Source organism: Dipodomys spectabilis, unplaced genomic scaffold (assembly GCF_019054845.1).
Source record: "Dipodomys spectabilis isolate Male_0828 unplaced genomic scaffold, ASM1905484v1 ptg000051l, whole genome shotgun sequence".
In the NCBI taxonomy this organism is placed as follows: Eukaryota; Metazoa; Chordata; class Mammalia; order Rodentia; family Heteromyidae; genus Dipodomys; species Dipodomys spectabilis.
In genome coordinates this window covers 2,816,764-2,828,906 of record NW_024870728.1, presented here as the reverse complement: position 1 = coordinate 2,828,906, position 12,143 = coordinate 2,816,764, and the positions used below count along the sequence as shown (strand labels likewise).

The following is a 12,143-nucleotide window of genomic DNA, read 5'->3' as shown; positions in this document are numbered from 1 at the left end:
GCCCTTCTTTGCCAACTACATACAGAAACCTGTGGCGCAGCACTATGTGGCCACAGAGCGGGTCAACCCTAGTGGCTGGTGGAGGCTTAGATTGCTGTCTGTCTGCTTCCTTGGTGGAAAGTGCTTTCTCGGAGCAGGACCAGGTAGAACGAAGTAGTTAACTTTCCAGCAGCTCTGGGTGCAGCTCTGGCCTGAGGCCTGGAATACCAGCCAGCATCCCAGTAAGAGAACCCATGCGATGCCTGTACACAGAAAGAGATTGGTTTCCAGGAATTCTCCCCTGCTGGTGAGACTCGTAAGCCCCAGCACTGCAGGGTGTGCCAACAGGCTGGAGAGCCAGAGATGCGCTGATGGCGTAGCCCACGTCCAGCACTGAGTGCGGTCAGAATTTTCTCGTGCTTGGGGGAGATGGGATTTTGTTCGATTGCCATCTTCAACTGATGCAACGAGGCCCAGCCCCATTACAGAGGGCAGTCAGCTTTGCTTCAAGCCACCTCTCTATGTGAGGACCGCCGTCAAAAAAAGAAAAAGAAAAAAGAAGTCTTAAGTGAATGTGTGTGTTATCTTTTACTAAAGCACACTAAAACCATGCACGGCAATCCTGAGTGTAGATTTAGGGATAACTAAGATCCAAAAGAGGTCAACAGAATTCAAAATGTGCTGAGGATGCTAACCGGATTCTGAATTATTGTCACCCCCAGAAGAGAGGGTGGAAGGAAGGTGACGGGTGTGTTCCTAAGAGTTTGGACTGTGTTCGTAACGTTTCTTTTCTTATTGGCTGGTTGTATTTTTCTTTATATATTTTATCTGTGTGTGCTGGTCCTGGCACTTGAATTAAGGGCCCGGATGCTGTCAGGGAGGGGCGGTAGGGAGGGGTGTTAGTTTGTTTGTTCTTTTGCCATTCCTGGGGCTGGAACTGAGGGCAAGGCCTGGTGTTGTCCCTGAACAACTTTTGCTCAAGGCTAGTGTTCTACCACCTGAGCCACAGCACCACTTCTGGCTTTTTCTATGATTAGATGGAGATAAGAGTCTCACTGACTCTCCTGCCCAGGCTGGCTTGGAAATGCAGTCCTCAGATCTCAGCTGCCTGAGGAGCTAGGACTACAGGCATGAGCTACCAGTGCTCTTTATAGGTCTCAACCAATAGCTGGTTACAGTGGCACACACTTATTATCACTCAGTGGTAGAGCTCCTGCCTAAACATGATTGAGGCCCAGAGATCAACAAAAAGAAATGAACAGCAATAACAACAACAAAACTAGCTTTTTTTAAAGTAAGAAACAGTATGTAATAGATATAGAGTACTGACATGGAACATGTCCAGTAAGTACCTTTCCTCCTTTATACATCCATCAATACATTCGTATACATTTGTGTGCAGAAAGTAAGTGGAGGGTTTAGTTGAAATGTTACTGTTGGAAATCCCCAGCAGTAGTTACTTTTCCATTTGCTTCTTGAACTTTGCATTGTTCTACAGCAGAGTTTCTCCACACCAGACAATGAGCACAGGATTCTCTGCTGACAGAGCTGTCCTGTGTCTTGAGTTTCGTTTAGCAGTATCTCTGGCCTCTACCTGCTATCTCGTGGCATCTGACAGTAGCATGCACTCTGACCATCAATATGTTCACAGACGCTGCTGAATGTCTCCTGGGGTGCAAGGTCACAACCCCTCCAGCCTCAGACCTACGACACACACGTTTTCTTTATGTGATGAAAAAGTTAAGTGTATTCAGATTGAACAGAAATACAGATTGGTGAGAGGCAACTCAATAGATGAATAATGATGAGGGATGGATGGATAGATGGATGATGAATGGATGGACAGATGGATGGATGATGGATGGATAGATGGATAAATGGATGATGGATGAATGGATAGATGAATGATAGATGGATGATGGACAGATGGATGGATGATGGATAGATAGATGGATAAATGGATGATGGATGGATGGATAGATGAATGATAGATGGATGATGGACAGATGGATGGACGATGGATGGAGAGATGGCGAATGGGTAGATGGATGATGGATGGGTGGATGGGTGGATAATGGATAGTAAATGGTGAATGGATGAATGAATGGATAGATACAAATAATGTGTAACTGTGCCATTTATATCTGAATACATTTATTTATGTCTCAAGTACCTGAGATAATCAACTGATTATGCTGGAGTACACGATTTCTTTCAGGAGCACCTTCTCAGTGTGTGTAGCAGGTCCACCTCTTACAGTTCCCACCACCTCTCAATAGCCAACCGTGAACACATGAGTTTTTAAGAGAGAATTAAGGGTCAAGCCAGAGCAGCAATGTAAGAGAAAGAAAGAGTGAGAGATGTGCCAGGCACATGGAAGAACCCCTGGGGGAGGAGGGAGATGGGTGAGGAAGCCGTGGAGATCACTCCAGTGGGACTTTTGTCTAGGTTCCTCTAAGAGGAGAAGAGAATGAGTGACGAATGTCCAGAGTCACCGGAAGGTCTTTCACCTGCAAGAGAATGCTCCGCCCGCGATAAGCTCCGCAAGGAACCTTTCCGCGGTCCTTCTCTTTGGAATTTCTCTTCAGAACAGATTGTGTACTTTTCCAAGAGACTCGCTGGTCCTTTTTCGGTTTTCTTTCAAGTGGCAATGCGTGTAAGAAATTTAATTCTGGATTGAATTTAATTTCATTCAAATGGGCTGAATCAAGTTACACGATCAAATGAAGCCGTCTTGTGAAAATTCAACCATGGGAGGCATCTTACACAGATGTCCGTTGCCATTGTGGATTGAGTTATTTTCTCTCAAAGAAGATATGAGGAATCCCTAGGCCCCAGTACCTCGAAGTGTGAATGTTATTTGGAAGTAAGCTCATTACAGATGACTTAAAACAGTCATACTTAAGTCAGATGTACTGGTAATCTGATTTGACTGGCAGCTTTGTGAGAAACAACAATACCTTGTAAACACAGAGGAAAGAACAAGGTCCAGGTGACCCTGTGGCTGGCAGGATGCAGCCAGAGGCCAAGGAAGACCAAGATTTGCCACAAGACACTTGAAGACAAAGCAGTCAGAGAGCGTGGCTCTGCTAGCATCTGCACATCAGGCTTTAGTTTCTGTGGAACTAGATCTTAGTTTTGTCCATTTTTGGTACTTTGGTTACAGCAGCACTAGGAAACTTATTCAGTTGCCTGCTCCACATCCCTTTCTCTCTTCCTTACAGCTCCCAAATTTTCATGTGTTTTCTCCCCATGCACCAGGTCCACGTGCTATGTATGCCCAAAGTGACCCGCCCCCATGGCCAGACTGGCCTGAGCCAATCAGCATCTTTTATTCCTTCACGCAGAAGTCATTGGCTCACAATGAATTCAAACGGAGCCAATCAGAGTGACTCTGAGGAGTCCCAGGACTTTGATGGTGAAGTAGAGAGAGAAAACCAAAAAAAAAGGTTGTAAACCAGAAAGAAAAAAGAGCTTAATTCCCCTTGAGAACAGCCACCTTTGAATGTAGCCAGCAGGGAGGGGGCAGGAGTAGAGATACACGAGGTCCCTGGATATGGCCTTAAGCCATTAGATTAGTCTTCCTTAAAACACACCAACTTTACACTTAAACCGGTTATAGTGTGAGAGCACTCAACTCGGATTTTGCATTCCTCATAACCCAGAGCAGGTGAGGGTCTTTAAGAGAGCCACTGCAGGGCCGCACTCACAAAGGGTAACGCCTAGAGGCTGTGGCCAGAGCTCCCCCTCGCCTGGCAGCTACGCAGGAGTCACAGCTGCTGTGGGAATGGCCTGTACTTCTGAGCCTGGCGGGACCAGGATGGCTGTGCATCTCCCAGGGGCCGGGGTGGGTTGCTGAAGGCAGCAGGAGCTGCTCCTCTGGGGGATGAATCCAAAAGCACTGGCAACAAAGTTGGCCAGCAGGGGGCGGCCTCTCCCACTTCAAGGGAATCTTTTGGAGGCAAGATACTCAGCAGTGGCAGAAGTCCTTAAAAGCCCTCAAGTTTGTGCGGGTGTCTACCCCATCAATCATCAGGGCCAAATGACACTGGAATGGGTCAAGAATAGGGTTTTCTAGTTCTTGCCTCTCCTCCCCTGCCTTCTCGAGCCCAACAGAGATCAAAACGAGCAGGAGGTGTAAAACGGAAATGCAAGCAGGCTGCTTCTCAGCACTGACCCTAGGGGAAGAAGGTCTAGCTAAAAGAGGGTGGAAGAGTCTGATAGAGGAAAAATACATTGGCAGCCAGGTACTGGTGGCTCATGCCTGTAATCCTAGCTACTCAGGAAGCTGAGATATGAAGATGGCAGTTCAAAGCCAGCCTGGGTAGAAAAGTCCATGGGACGTCTATCTCCAGCTAACTACCAAAAGCCAGAAATGGCACTGTGGCTCAAGTGGTAGAGTGCTGGCCTTAAGTACTAAAGTTCAGGGATAGCACCCAGGCTCTGAGTTCAAACCTCAGGACCAGCACACACACACACACACACACAATGTTTTGGTTTTTTTTTAAAAGACTATTACATTATGTAAGCCTTTTTATGCTTCTTCTTTTTTTTTTTTTGGTCTGGTCATGGGGCCTGAACTCTGGGCCTGGGCGTTGTCCCTCAGCTCTTCAGCTCAAGGCTAGCGCTCTACCACTTGAGCCATAGCACCACTTCCGGCTTTTTTTTTCTGCTTATGTGGTGCTGAGGAATTGAACCCAGGGCCTCATGCATGCAAGGCAAGTGCTCTACCACTGAGCCACCTTCCCGGCCCGGCCTATTCTGCTTCTTAACAAGAGTCTTTTCTTCTTGCTAAAAGAAATTTTATAAACATGTCCATCTCCCTAGCCATTACTCCTATACAGAAATTCTGTGTATTATTGATACCTGCAAATCTGCCTATATGGTTTAATCTAGCCAAGCAGAATGCCCAACCTTGAAACACTACCAACCGGAAGTGCTGGAGCTTTCAAGCACCTGGAGGAAGTCTTTAACCACGAGGGGCAGGAAGTTGTTGGGTAACAATCACAGCTCTCTGGGCCCCTCTGTAGGGATAATTGTGATCTCTGGACTAAAAATTCACCCTTTATCTGTTCACTCCATTCCCAACTCACTCCCTCTCAGACTCAAATTAATGTCTCGGGGTCTGCTTCTGGGAAGATCAAAATGGGATCACCACCACCACTGGATCCTAGCTACTTAGGAGGCTGAGGTCTGAGGATCACAGTTCAAAGTCAGCTTGGGCAAGAAAATCTGTGACACTCATCTCCAGTTAACCAGCAAAAAAGCTGGAGGTGAAGCTGTAGCCGGTGGTAGAGCCCTGAGCAAAAAGGCCAAGGGAGAGACTGAAGTTCTGAACTCCAGCCCCAGTACTGGAGTGCGTGCATGTGTGTGGATGTATACCCACATGCATATGCACACACATGCTCACAGGAAAAGACAAGAGGATTTGTTTCAACTGTCAGGTGTGAGTGAGCACTGGAGGAAGATGGAAGGTGGAAGAACATTTCTTTGCTTGTCCAGTAAATTGCACTAGAGTTCTGATTTTACTCACAACCTGGGGACGGGAAGAGGTGGGGCTTTCCACTCCCTCCTGCTCGCTCACCACATCTTGACACCGAAGAGAGACTTAGATATTCATCACACACCTGCTTCCTGCCTTGAGCTTGCCATTTCCTCCCATGATGCCCAGAGAACAGGGTGAAATGTCCACGAGGGACAGAGCTCACAGGACCCCAGAGCTCATAAAGTTGGGGTTGATGGCGGATCTGTTAGGGGAAGGAGTTCCCTACGACTTTGCTTTTCCAGTTTTCTGTTTTGGAAGTGCTAGGGTTTGAGCTCAGGGCCTCGAACTTGAGACACTCCTTCAGGGGCTGTTCCACTTCATTACACGGTCATTGACGGGGCTGGGAAGGTGGTAGAGTGCTTGCCTACTATGCACGAAGTGTTCTATTCCTCAGTACTACATACACAGAAAAAAGCCTGAAGTGGCACTTTGGCTGAAGTAGTAGAGCATTAGCCTTGAGCCAAAGAGGCTCAGACACAGTGCCCAGGCCCTGAGTTCAAGCCCCATGACAGGCAAAAAAAAAAAAAAAATCAATCATTTGCATATGTAATTCTGACACGTTGGGAGGGGTTACATTCTTTTTGTTGTGAGGTGTCATTTACAGAAAAGTTCATGGAACATACCTGGATGAACTGTCACTCATGAAGTGATGAACTGTTAACAAACTCATAGTCACACAGCCACTGCCAGAGTCAAGAGAAAAAAACATTTCTGAGGGAGGGCGCAAGAAAATCTCATCAAAATAGGATACTTGGGTATGTGGAGTATTTTAAGCAGAAGGAAAGGGGGGACAGAAGCAATAGCACTCCCTCTGCTCCTCACCTATCTTCTTCCCTTGAAACACGGCCGTAAGGAAATTCTCTGACCTACCTCTCCTGAAAGCAGGCCGTAAAACCTTCATGGGACACGAGTCCAGCCCTGTACCTGGAATCCAAGAAGAATCTGAACAAACAGGCTTTACTGACTTCCATTCCCATGTGTGGTCATTACATCAGATTCATTTTTTTAAATTATCTTTAAGTAGTTGAACAAAAGGATTTCAATACAACGTATCAATTCATGAGTACAAGACAACTTGATTGATGCCAATAATACTTCCCAACATACGCAACAGCCCAGTCATCACAGCTAACATTAAATTCCAATTCTCCCTGGGTCTTTGGTTCTTCATTCCTGAAGACCCATGTCACCTAAAACTTGAACTCTATAAACTGTGAATACTTTTTCTTCTGGTAATATATCTTTTGTGTCTGCTGTGAATCTTGACATGGAAGAGGAAAAGAAAGCTTTTATCCCCTTTAAGGTCCATCTCAAATTAACTAGCATGTATTTTGTGAGGTAGAGTTCAAGGTTAATTTATTTCTATTCGTATGTCCAATTGACCCAGTTTCTCTCCCTCCCTCCTCTTCCTTTCTTTCTTCCTTCTTCCCTTCTTTCCTTCCTTCCTCCCTCCCGCTCTCCCTCTCCCCTCTCTCTTCCCTTCCTTATACTGGGGTTTGAACTCAGGGACCCGTGTCTGCCAGGCAACACGCTTCTGCCATTTCCCCATTCCTTTTGTGTATTATTTTCCATTTGGGGACTTGACTTTATGCCTGGGCCAGGATTTTCCTATTCATGCTTCACAAGTAGTTGGGTTGACACACATGAGCCACCGTGCCCAGTTTTGTTGTTGTTTAAATCGGTTTGGATGTTATCTTGTGAACTTCTTCCTTGGGCTGATCTTGAACCATGTCCTCTTGCTCTCTGCCTCTTGAGTAGCTGAGATTATAGGCATGAGCTGCAAAATTAATTCAAAAAGCAAAAGGCCTCCTTTCTTCACTGAGTTGCCATGGAGTCTACCATCCATCCTGGTGCCACATGTGTGAAAATACCTTCACCATGCCCTTTTCCTTCAGTCAGGCCAACTGTTGGGCACCATTCCAGTTATTGTAGCATTACGTACGTCTTGACAACAGGTCCTCTAAGACCTCAGGATTGCCTTGGCTATTCTAAGTCGTTTGCCACACAAATTCCAGAATCATCTCCTCCACTTACTACAAGTAATTATCCAGGGCTTTTTACTGAGATTGCCTTGAATCTATAGGTTGATTTAGGATAAAGTGTCATCTTAACAAAATAGGGAAGGCTTTTGTGAGGCACCAATGTCTGACACATGTAATCTTAGCTACTGAAGAGGCAAAGATATGAGGATTAAGGTTCAAGGCCAACCTGCACCGGAAAGTACGTGAGACTCTTTCTCCAGTTCACAAGCAAAAAAACAGAAGTAGAGGTGTGGCTCAATTTTGTAAAGAGCCAGCCTTGAGCAAAACAAACAAACAAAAAAACCGCTAAGGAACAATGCCTAGGCCCTGAGTTTAAGCCCTAGTACCTGCCCAAAATAAAAACAAAACAAGCATAGCTCTGCCCTGATGTTGATTTCCCTTAAATTGTCTCAGCAATGTTTACTATATTCACTGTAGAAATCCTGGTCTTCTTGCATTATGTTTATTTGACATTTGCTGGTTGTTTTTAGAGGCCAACACCAGGAAGAGGCAGAGGAAAAGGTGAACGAACATCTTTGTAAACTTTCTGCTCTGATGCCTCTCCCACCTGACGCCAGTCCTGGTCCCAGCCATTCTGTCTGCATCATAGTTCCTTTAAAATTCTGTTCTAGCCGAGCACCAGTGGCTCACACCTATAATCCTAGCTACTCAGGAGGCTGAGGTCTGAGGATTGTGGTTCAAAGCCAGCCTGGGCAGGAGAGTCCATAAGATGCTTATCTCCAATTAACTACCCAAAAGCCCAAAGTGGTGCTGTGGCTCAGGTGGTAGAGCGCTCACCTTGAGCTGAAGAGCTGAGGGACAGTGCCCAGGCCCAGAGTTCAAGCCCCATGACAAAAAAAAAAAAAAGTTCTATTTGTCTGCTCTGTTTTTGCTTTTTTTCCTGACACTGGGGCTTGAACTCAGGCCCTTGCTCTTGTTCAGCTGGCACCCTCCAGCCCAATTTTTTGCTAGTTACTTTGTGTTTAGAGTCTCAAGGACTTTGTGCTCAGGCTTACCTCAAACTGCAATCTTCTGAATCAACCTCCTGAATAGCTAGGGTTACAGGTGTGAGCTATTATTGGCACCTGGTTCTAAAAGTTTATTTCTACTCGCTTGTTTCTAGTATGTAAACAAGCAATTGATTATTGTAGATAGCCTTTTTTTTTTTTTTGTAGTTAGTCATGGGGCTTGAATTCTGGGCCTGGGTGCTGTCCCTCAGCTCTTCAGCTCAAGGCTAGCGTTCTACCTCTTGAGCCACAGCGCCACTTCCGGTTTTCTGGCGGTTTATTAGACATAAGAGTCTCATGGTCTTTCCTGCCCAGGTTGGCTTTGAACTGCAATCCTCAGATCTCAGCCTCCTGAGTAGTTAGGATTACAGGTGTGAACCACTGGGTGCCCAACTGTAGCTAGACTTTTGTATCCAGTCCCCTTGGTAAACTTTACTGTGCAGCCTAAGTACCTAAGCTCAAGACACAGCCGATGTCTCCTAGTTTGGGAAAGAACAGAAGGGGCTGTGTTTTCAGGGAACTATAAGATTTCCCCTCCAAAGCTCTCTATTGTATGTTTCCACCTCTAAGCAATTTGCCACATTCCCAAAATACAGGAAGTGACTGGCAGGGGGAAAGGCAAACGCAGGAAGAAGCAGTAAGCCAGCTCTTGGGGGTCCTTGGAGGCCAGAAGTCCATCCAGCCTCCCTCTTTTTTTTCCCCATGCTTCCATTACAGAGGATATATGAGCTAGGCATGGTGGCACCTGCCTATAATCCCACCTGGTTGAAGCAGGAGAATAGTGAATTCAAAGCCAGCCTGGACTATATAGCAAGGTTCTATTTTTAACTAAATCAAATGTTTGAAAATTAAAAAGGGATGTGAGATAACTCACCAAACTGCCTATGCTGTAGCAAAATAGAATTAAGAATAAGAAGGGAGAGTGGAGACATAAAGTTAAACTGATACCAAGCAGGGGTGAGCAAAAGAGAAGATGGAAAAATGGGTGAGAGCTAAGGAGTGTGGAAATGTCTGTCAAGGTCAGGGTCAGCATAAAACCAAGCTTCCAGTGTGAACCTCGACCCGCACTTACTTTGACCACCATGATTGCATTTCAGCATTACTGCCTTGGCCTCCAGTCTGTTCTCCTACCATCGACTCTACCCATCCCCACAACCCAATGACACATGGATGGTGATCTTGTCAAGATCAGCCCAGAAAGGGCTGCTTACATGGGATAAGGGCCTAGCACCTAACGTGCTCAAAAAAACTCCTACAACTCAACAACCACCACAATAAAACCCACAAAGCACAAACAATCCAATTCAAAACTGGGCAAAGGAGTTGAATGGACTTTTCTCCAAAGATGATATACAAGAGGCCAATAAGCACATGAATGAGGCTCTGGGTCATTAGTCATTAGGGAAATGCAAGATCACACTCACTTTTTAGACACCATACTCCAAGATTACAGACAATAGATAGTATTGGCATGGACATGGAGACATTAGAATCCTTAGACTTTGTTGAAAGGAACTTAAAATGATGAAACTCCTTCAGTAAGTGGTGTAACAGGTCCTCTTAAGCTCCTCCCAGAGTTTCTAACAAATATTACTCAGGTGTACACCCAAAATAACTGGAATATCATAGAGCAATTAAGATGGGGAAAACACTACTAGTGAGTGCAATCATGTGGATGAATCTTATTAACCTACTGTTGAGTCAGAACAAAAGAACACAAATCTCCTGATTCCATTTATATAAAAGTGTTAAAAAATGAACAAAACAGATTTTTATTTTTGGTATCAAAATTATGGGAAGGAATCAGAAAACCCTGAGCATCGGGGATGACAAGATTCTGGGGGCTGGGAAGTTGGCTCAGTGGTAGAGCTCTTGCCTTGCATGCCTGAGGCCCTGGGTTCAATTCCTCAGCACCACATAAACAAAAAAGAAAAAAAAGTCGGAAGTGGTGCTGTGGCTCAAGTGGTAGAGTGCTAGCCTTGAGCTGAAGAGCTGAGGGACAGTGCCCAGGCCCAGAGTTCAAGCCCCACGACCGGACCCAAAAACAAAACAAAACAAAAAAAAAAAAGATTCTGCATCTCAGGTTTGCTCTCGGTTTCTATACAGACGCGAGCTCCAGCCTCCAGATGTCTTTCTTCTCCACAATGCAGAAGGCCCCATGTGCCCTGACTGATAGGCACACCTCTTTCCAGCCCAGTCACCTGAAGCAAGACCTCTCTTCCGTGAATTTTCCATTTAAAAGAGTTCTTGGAAGGCTTCTAATTAGTTAGGAGATTGTATGTAGTGGTGCTTGACAAGTCTGACAAACGACTGAACGGGAAGCTTGAGCTTGATTGGAGTTGGGGAGTAAAGAATCCCCCAACTGGAGCTTTAGCTTCCTGGTAGAATGCTTGCTTAGCATGCACAAGGCCTTGGGTTCAAGTCCTAGAGCCCTCTAAAGGGATGTGATAGATGCTAGACAGACAGTCTCAGAGCCATCCACACACTCGCATCTTAGTTTTCCTGGGATTCATTTCTCTGGTGCCTTCTCTCCTTCCCAGGTGGACCGTCTGCGCCTCTTGTCATCTCCTGGATGCTCCTTGCACGTGAAGTTAGTTGTGCGCCATGAACCACCATCATCTTCTCATAGCTACTACTGGCTTCTCTTGTGGTTCCCAAGGCCATTGTCAACATTCAAGGAATCCACAAGCCATAATTGTGCTTACCTTGTCAAATGAGCAGTGCCCAATAAAATTAAACATGTGTGCCTCAGACCCAGCTTTTCTGCTTCCAGAGGAACACACGCCCAAGTGTACAAATACATGTTCACAAATATCCATTGCAGTGAGGTTTATATAAAGGAAAAGGAGAAAGGCTGGAGTCCAAATATTTACCACTAAGGAGTTCATTCAATAGCTGATCAATCATAGATGCAATGGAACATTTGGACAACTATTAAAACAACGATCTTGCCAGGCACTGGTAGCTCATACCAGTAATCCTAGCTACTCAGGAGGCTAAGATCTGAGGATCGAGGTTCAAAGTCAGTCTAGGCAGACAGATCTGAGAGACACATTTCCAATTAACCACCAAAAAGCCAGAAGTGGAGATAAGGCTCAAGTGGCAGAGTGCCAGCCTTAGCAAAAAAAAAAAAAAAAGTGAGAATGCAAGGCTCTACATTCAAGTTCCAATACCAGCACATGCACACACGTGCATGCACACACGCACACACATACACACACACACACAGAGAATGATCTTACTATGAAAGTTCAAAATCTATTAAAAAGCAAGTTGCAAAACAATACCCATAGTAACATACTAGAAAGGATAATAATAATAATAATAATTTTTGTCGGCTATGGGGCTTGAACCCTGGGCCCGGGCACTGTCCTTGAGCTCTTCAGCTCAAGGCAAGCACTCTACCACCTGAGCCACATCACTACTTCTGGTTTTCTGAAGGTTAACTGGAGATAAGAGTCTCACGGTCGCCAGGCACCAGTGGCTCATGCCTGTAATCCTAGCTACTCAGGAGGCTGAGATCTGAGGATCTCGGTTCAAAGCCATTCAGAGCAGGAAAGTCTGTGAAACTCTTATCTCCAATAAACCACC

The 12,143-nt window shown here is 45.5% G+C and overlaps 1 protein-coding gene across 1 annotated transcript in view; it reads left to right on the top strand.

The window, feature by feature from the left end:
- Sp100 (SP100 nuclear antigen) overlaps nt 1–11,303 on the top strand; it is an 80,133-nt gene extending 68,830 nt beyond the window's left edge. Inside the window, exon 22 of the mRNA XM_042679071.1 lies at nt 11,093–11,303. The gene's annotated coding sequence lies outside the window, so the exon portion shown is untranslated. The remainder of the gene's footprint in view (nt 1–11,092) is intronic.
- Nucleotides 11,304–12,143: the final 840 nt, after the last annotated feature.